Source organism: Triticum dicoccoides, chromosome 6B (genome assembly GCF_002162155.2).
Source record: "Triticum dicoccoides isolate Atlit2015 ecotype Zavitan chromosome 6B, WEW_v2.0, whole genome shotgun sequence".
Classification (NCBI taxonomy): domain Eukaryota; kingdom Viridiplantae; phylum Streptophyta; class Magnoliopsida; order Poales; family Poaceae; genus Triticum; species Triticum dicoccoides.
This window is the reverse complement of record NC_041391.1, coordinates 381348323-381355623: the sequence shown is the minus strand read 5'-3', so window position 1 is coordinate 381355623 and position 7301 is coordinate 381348323.

The window sequence follows — 7301 nt, the reverse complement described above, 5'->3', positions numbered from 1 at the left end:
CTTCAATCAAAGTTCAAACAAAGAAGAGCGAGCCAACTGCAGAAAGCAAATGAAAAACCGCGTCTGGCACCTAGTCTAGTCTTCGACGTCTTCTCACCAGCGTGGAGCTAAGTGCTGCCACTGGGCGTGGGAGGGAGCCCCTGAGGCCCATTTATGACACTCCTGAGACTCCGGGGCGTGTACAACCCCACTCATTATTACGTGAGAGTGTCACGGGCGGCGAGCTTCACAGGCACTGGGCCTTCTTCATAGGCACCGGGCCTTTCTTCGGGCGACGAGCTTCACAGGCACTGGGCCTTCTTCACAGGCACCAGGCCTTTCTTCAGGGGTAGAACTTCCAGAGGTGCTGGATGTTCCAGGCGTTCGGGATGGGTACCCCATCATGAGTCTCCAGGCGCGCGGCGCCAGGCCTGGAAACATGGATGACCTTGAATGGGCCCTCCCACATGGGTAAAAGCTTATCCAGCCCCTCCCTGGAGAGCACCCGCCTTAGCACGAGGTCACCTACCTCGAGCGTCCTAGGGCGGATGCTGCAACAATGGTACCACCGCAGCGCCTGCTGGTATCTTACCGCCCATAGCGTGGCTTCACGGCGGCGTTCCTTTCCCAGCACGAAGTCCATCTCCTGCATGGCGTGCTGCTGCGCCTCATCAAATGCCAGGACCCGCACAAAGCAACGCCTGACCTCGTGAGGGAGAACCGCTTCTGCTCCGTAGACGAGGAAGAATGGGGTCTCGCCCGTTGGCTTGGTGGCGGTAGTGCGGATGGACCACAGTATGGACTGGAGCTCGTCGTGCCAGCCCTTGCCGCAGGCCTCCAGCTTCTTCTTGAAGGTCCTAGTCTTGAGGCCCCTTGGACCTCCGCATTGGCGTGTTCGACCTGGCCATTGCTCCGGGGGTGCACCACCGAAGTGTAGTAGATCTGCATTCCAAGGTTAGCACAATACATTTTGAAGAGATTGCTGGTGAACCTCGAACCGTTGTTGGTGATGATGCGGTTAGGGACCCCAAACCGGCTCACGAGGCCCTTGATGAAGTTGACCGCGGACCCAGCTGGGATGGTGCGGACGGCTTCCACCACCGCCCACTTGGTGAACTTGTCGATGGCGACATAGAGGTAGCGGTAGCCCCCAGGCGCTCGAGGAAATGGGCCCAGGATATCCAGCACCCAGACCGCGAACGGCCACAAGAGCGGGATGGTCTGCAGGCCCTGCGCTGGCTGATGGATCTGCTTCGCGTGGAATTGGCAGGCCTCGCAGGACTTCACCAGCTCAGTCGTGTCATTGAGTGTCTTAGGCCAGTAGAACCCGCTGTGGAACGCCTTGCCAACGAGGGTCCGCAATGACGAGTGGTGTCCGCAATGTCCATCATGTATGTCGGCCAGCAGCTCCTTCCCCTATTCCCTGGAGATGCAACGCAGGGAAACATCATTCGGCCGCCTCTGGTATAACTCACCGTCTTAGATGCAGTAGGCCATGGCCTGCCGGGCCACGCATTTCGCGTCCTCCTCTTTCTCCGGCAGTGTCCCTTGCATCAGGTATTCTTTGAATTCCTTGGTCCAGCATCCCCCCTGAGGCTCCAACACCAAGAGTAGGCGCGCTCCCGAGGTCGGGCCACAGGTTGGGGCTCCTGTGGCGGGTGGCTAAGGGAGCTTTTCCCGAGGTTGTGCCGTTCTTGAAAGTGATGGTGTCGCCGACGGCTTGTAGAGTCGTTCCTCGAAAATGCCAGGCTCCTGAGGCAGCCGTCTGGACGCCCTCCTGGCGATGTCATCAGCCTCTTGGTTGGTGCCGCGGGGCACATGCTGCAACCCCAGTCCCCAGAACTGCTTCTCCATCTTGCGTACTTCTGCAAGATATGCTTCCATGTGCTCGTCCTTCGACTCATACACTTTGTTGGAGAAGTTGACGAGGAGTTGTGAATCGCCCTTGATGACGAGGCGCTTCACTCCCAGTGCTGTAGCAGCTTTCAGGCTTGCTATAAGGCCCTTATATTCTGCTATGTTGTTGGAGACCTTCTCGCCCTGATGGAAACAGAGTTGTACGGCGTAGTAGAGCTTGTCCAGAGTGGGGGATATAAGTACTACACCAGCTCCTGCACCCTGCGCGAGAATGCACCATCGAAGTACATGACCTAGCCATCTGGTGCCTCACTTCCTGGGGAGAGAGACCGATCCTTGGCCGCCTTGAGCCCTGGTGCCTCCGTCCACTCAGCCACGAAATCGGCAAGTGCGGCTCCCTTGATGACCCTGGCTGTGCTGAACTCCAACTGAAACGCCTGCAGCTCGATGTTCCATTCGGCGACCCTCCCAGCGGAGTTGGGGCTCCTGAGTACCCTCTCTAATGGGTAGGCTGAGACGACCTTGATGAGGTGACCTTGAAAGTAGTGCCGTAACTTACGCGAGGCCACCAAGAGCGCAAGTAAGAGCTTCTGAGGCATGGGGTATCGTGACCTTGCATCCTGCAACACCGTGCTAACGAAGTACACCGGGTGCTCGCCGAGGGTGAGTGCGCTGACGTGGCCTGCGTCTTCCAGAGGTTGAGGCACCTCTTGAGATAATGGAGCCCCCAGTGCCTGGTCGCTTAGTGGGGGCCTCTTCAGCCCTGGGGGCACCTTCCTGCTGAGCTTGGTCCCCTGCTGCCGTTGTCGTGGTCCTCGCGAGGCTTTCCTGGTCCTGTGTCGCCCCGGCCGCGGCTAGGCGGGACGCGGCCTTAGCCTGGCGCCCCTCCTGAACCGCCACCAGGGCTGCGCTGGCAGAGTAGGGAGTGGCGGCAAGGTAGAGCACCAGGGGCTCGATAGGGCGCGGTGCCACCATCAGGGGAGGGATGGTTAGATATTTCTTGAGGTCTTGAAATGCTTGGTCGGCCTCCTTTGTCCACACAAACGGCCCCTTCTTCTTCATCAGCTCGAAGAACGGGAAGGCGCACTTTCGCAGCTTGGAGATGAAGCGTCCTAACGCAGTCACGCGCCCGGTGAGCTTCTACATTTCTCTGAGGGTTTGCGGCGGGCTCATGTCTTTGATTGCCTTCACCTTCTCCGGGTTGGCTTTGATCCTCTTATGGGACACGAGGAAGCCCAGCAGCTTGCCTGAAGGGACACCAAACACGCACTTCTTTGGGTTGAGTCGCAGGTCTACCCGGCGAAGGCTCACGAAGATATCCTCCAAGTCCTGGATCAAGGTCCTTGCCTCCCGAGACTTCACCACAATGTCGTCGACATAAGCCTGGGCGTTCTTCCCGAGCTGCCGGCCCAAGGCAATGTGCGTCAGCCGTTGGAAGGTTTCGCCCGTGTTGCACAACCCGAACGGCATGCAAGTGTAGCAGTATACCCCACATGGGGTCAGGAAGGCTGTCTTCTCTATGTGTTCCACAACCATCTTGATCTGATGATAACCCGAAAAAGCATCCAAGAAACACATCAGGTCACACTCGGCGGTGGAGTCGACGATCTGGTCGATGCGGGGAAGCGGGAACGGATCTTGGGGGCAGGCCTTGTTGAGGTTGGTGAAGTCGACGCACATGCGCTCCTTTCCCCCCTTTTTTGGCATGACAACGGGGTTTGCCAGCCATTCGGGGTAGGGAACCTCGCCAATAACACCCGCTGCCTCCAGCTTGCGGGTTTCTTGGACGATGGAGGCCTGCTTCTCTGTGGACTGCCGCCTTGCCTTCTGCTTCACAGGGCGCACATTGGGGCACACATTCAGGTGATGCTCAATCACCTCCCTTGGGACCCCCACTAGCTGCTTGGGTTCCCATGCGAACACCTCTTTGTTCGCATGCAAGAATTCCACCAGTGCCTTCTCTTGGTCAGGGTCGAGGTCGGCACCTATGGTGAAGGTCGCTCCCGAAGACCCGTCTTCCTCAACTAGCACCTGCTTGGTCTCCGCCTTATCCTGAGTGAACAACTGCTTCTTGGTTGGTGCAGCTTCCTTGGCCTTGGAAGCGTCCGCGCCGGCAGGCTACGCTGCCGCGGTGGCCTTGAGGGATAGCTTGAGCGCCAGCAGAGCCTCCTTTGTATCCCCAGCTACAGTGAAGACACCGCTGCTCCCGGGCATCTTCATGAGGTTGTAGGCCGGATGGGTTACTGCCATGAATTGAGCCAAGGCAGGGTATCCAAGGATGGCGTTGTATGGGAGGCCGATGTGGGTAATGTCAAAGTCGACCAGCTCCATGTGGTAGTTGTCGTGGGTGCCGAAGGTCACGGGAAGGCGGATCTGCCCTAGGGAACTGGAGGAACCGCCTCCGACACCCGAGAAGGGCTTGCTGGGTTGGAGCCGCTCCAGCGGTACATGGAGGAGGCTGAAAGCCTTGATCGAGAGCACGTTGAGGCCGGCACCACCATCGATGAGGGTTTTGGTGATGGCCACTTGGCATATGGTGGGCGTGCAGAGAGCATCGGGAGCGCACCCGAGTAGGCGGTGTTGAGGTGATCTTCCGAGTCGAAGGTCAGGTCGGCCTTGGGCGCCACCCAACCCGGGGGAGCTCCTTGTTGCGCGAGGACGACGCTGATCTGGCAAAAGAATGGCTTGGCATGGCAGTCTGGGGGTGGCGCCTGCGAGCCTCTTAGGAGAGCCGTGACGACCGGGGGCGCCGGCGCCGCATAGTGGGCGAGGAAGAGTTCGCGCAGTTCCTCCCAGGAGGCCACAGAAGACGCTGACAGGCTGAGTAGCCAAGCGCGCGGGATGCCAGTGAGGGCCATGGGAAGTCAGATAGCCATGACCTTGTTGTCGCCCCCGGCCTTGAGGACGGCCTCCTCGTATGCCAGCAGGAAAACAATCGGGTCTGCCGCGCCGTTGTAGTGCGGCAGCATCTCTGGCTTGAACTTGTGCGGCCACTGCACCTGCCGTAAGGCAGGGGCCAAGGCTCGGAGCCCCCTGGCCCCAGCACTAGCCCAGCCGCCGGAGCCGGAAGCGCGATGTCCGCCATGAGGGCGAAGCGCGGTGTTGGCGGAGCGCGGGTCGATAGAAGGAGAAGCTCCGACGCACCCCTACCTTGCGCGCCAAATGTCAGATATCGGGTTCCGGTAAAACCCTTAAGGTTCGAACACTTGGGTGCGCACGAAGATTTCCCCCTACCAAAACACGCCCTTAGCCTCGCCGCGATCTCTGAGCTAGCTCGATGAACTCACAACACAAGAGACACAAGATTTATACATGTTCGGGCCACCGTTGTGGTGTAATAACCTAGTCCTGTGTGTGGTGGTGGATTGCCTCTTGGGCTGATGATGAGCAGTACAATGGAAGAACAGCCTCGCGAGGAGAGGTGTTCTTGTGGTTGGTGAGCTTGTGTGGGTGAGGACGATCTTCACTTGTCCCCTCCTACTGTGGTGGCTAGCCCTATTTATAGAGGCCCTGGTCCTCTTCCCAAATATTGAGCGGGACGGGATCCAACAACGACCATTTTGAAAGGGGACAACTAGTACAGGTTATCCTGACTAAAGGTGGTCTTCGCCCGCCAAAGGCGCTGGTGATGACACCGTCTTGGGCTCCTTGGTGACCTCCGTCCTCCCGTCCTGCTAGTCTTGGTCTTGTTGCACCGATATGGAGACCTTTGCCTGATGCCTCGGTACTCCGCGCCTGCGCTTGCCCCCTTTAGCACCAAAGGGGAAACGAGGACACTGCACGGGCTGGCACCCGCCTGGCCTTGGTCGTCATGGCTTGCATCATGGGAACCTCGCGAGGTACCCCTTGCCTTGAACTCTCCGCCTCCTCACGAGCCTGCCTGGTGAGGCCACTCCTGAGGAGGCTTTGCACTATCCGCCCCGCGAGGCTTGGCCCTTTGCGAGGGTCTTGAGTGTTGGTTGATGAAGACGGGCCGTACTGGGCCACTGGTGGAGCCACACCGCGGGCCGCAGGCAGGCAAGTCTGGGGACCCCCGTTCCCAGAACGCCGACAATATCACTGGTACGCGTCGGTGCTATACAAACAGTTTTTAACCCCTTTCTGTGACGACATTTGGAACCGTCACCAAGCGAGTGTGGGCGATAGTGGGGTCTTCCCACATGACCAAGAAATCATAGGGGATATGCCCTCCTAGCACACACGCTCGGTAAAATGAGGTCGTGTGCGACCGGCCAGTGAGAAAATATGGTTATGCGTACAGTAGTGCTAAAAAAATTTTCAATTATATAGGCGAAATCATTTCCGGTCGTAAGTACGTCCCACACAGTCAGTCCCCGCTAAACGTTTCTGTTCATATATTCATCCCACACAGTCTCTCCAAGGAAAGCGTTTCCGTTTGCAGGTACATCACAAACAATTTTCCCCGTTAAATCATTTGTGATAGCATTGCCATCACACACAATATTAACAATTTTATCGTTTGCGTTATTGAATGCATCACACACAATGCGTAGAAGAAACTGTGTGGCAAAGGCTATCCACCACACATGTGGCAAAGGCTATCCACCACACACAATTTTTTTGTGGTAAACGTTTGTGCAAGGTGGCCTAATGCAAACAATTTTGAAGAGAATGTCGTGTGTGATTGTTCATCGATCTAACATGGTTTATTCCTAGAAACTGTGTGTGTTGCCTTAGGTCATCTCCCATGGTATTTTCACCATAACGCCATTAGCAGGCTAATTTCCCTATAATTAACAATCCATTTATTAATCTAATTGACATTCATATTAAACACATAATATATTTCATTCCAATATTAAGGAAGCAGGATTTCATAATTGAAATACATCAGACTACAACATGATATAGCTTCAGCACTCAGCTAACCCATTACACAACTGCACCAGCACCAAGTTTCACATGAAACATGTAGATCCTTTCAAAATTAGCATCATAGACGGTACATAAACAAATGCATCTCATCTGGAAAACTGCTGAAATGGTAGGCGAATATTGAACCTTCATTGATGTTGAAGGTCTTTACAACTTTATGCCAGTGCCTGTGGATGATTGACCATCCATCCTTCATCCTCTTCAGGAACACTTCAATATTGAACCGAGGGTGTTGTATGAATACCTTCCTCGCCTCCTGACCATACAAGTGTTTTGAGAGGTAATCATCAATGAACTGCTTTGGAAAGGCCTGAAAACAAGGATGTGCATAAATCTGTTCTGTATATTGGAAATGGGGCAAAGGAATAAAAAAGACAAGTATAATAGTTAGTACCATCCTGTAGTGAACTGATGTGTTCTTCATTGTGCAGACATAGATCTTGTTGTTTTTTGTCGCTAATTTCTTTATCCTAACAATCTTTCTGAATTTCTTGACTTGACTGATATTCATGGAAAACTCATTGCCCCTTATGCAAAAAGGGTCGAACAGTGGGTCAAAACCTCTGACA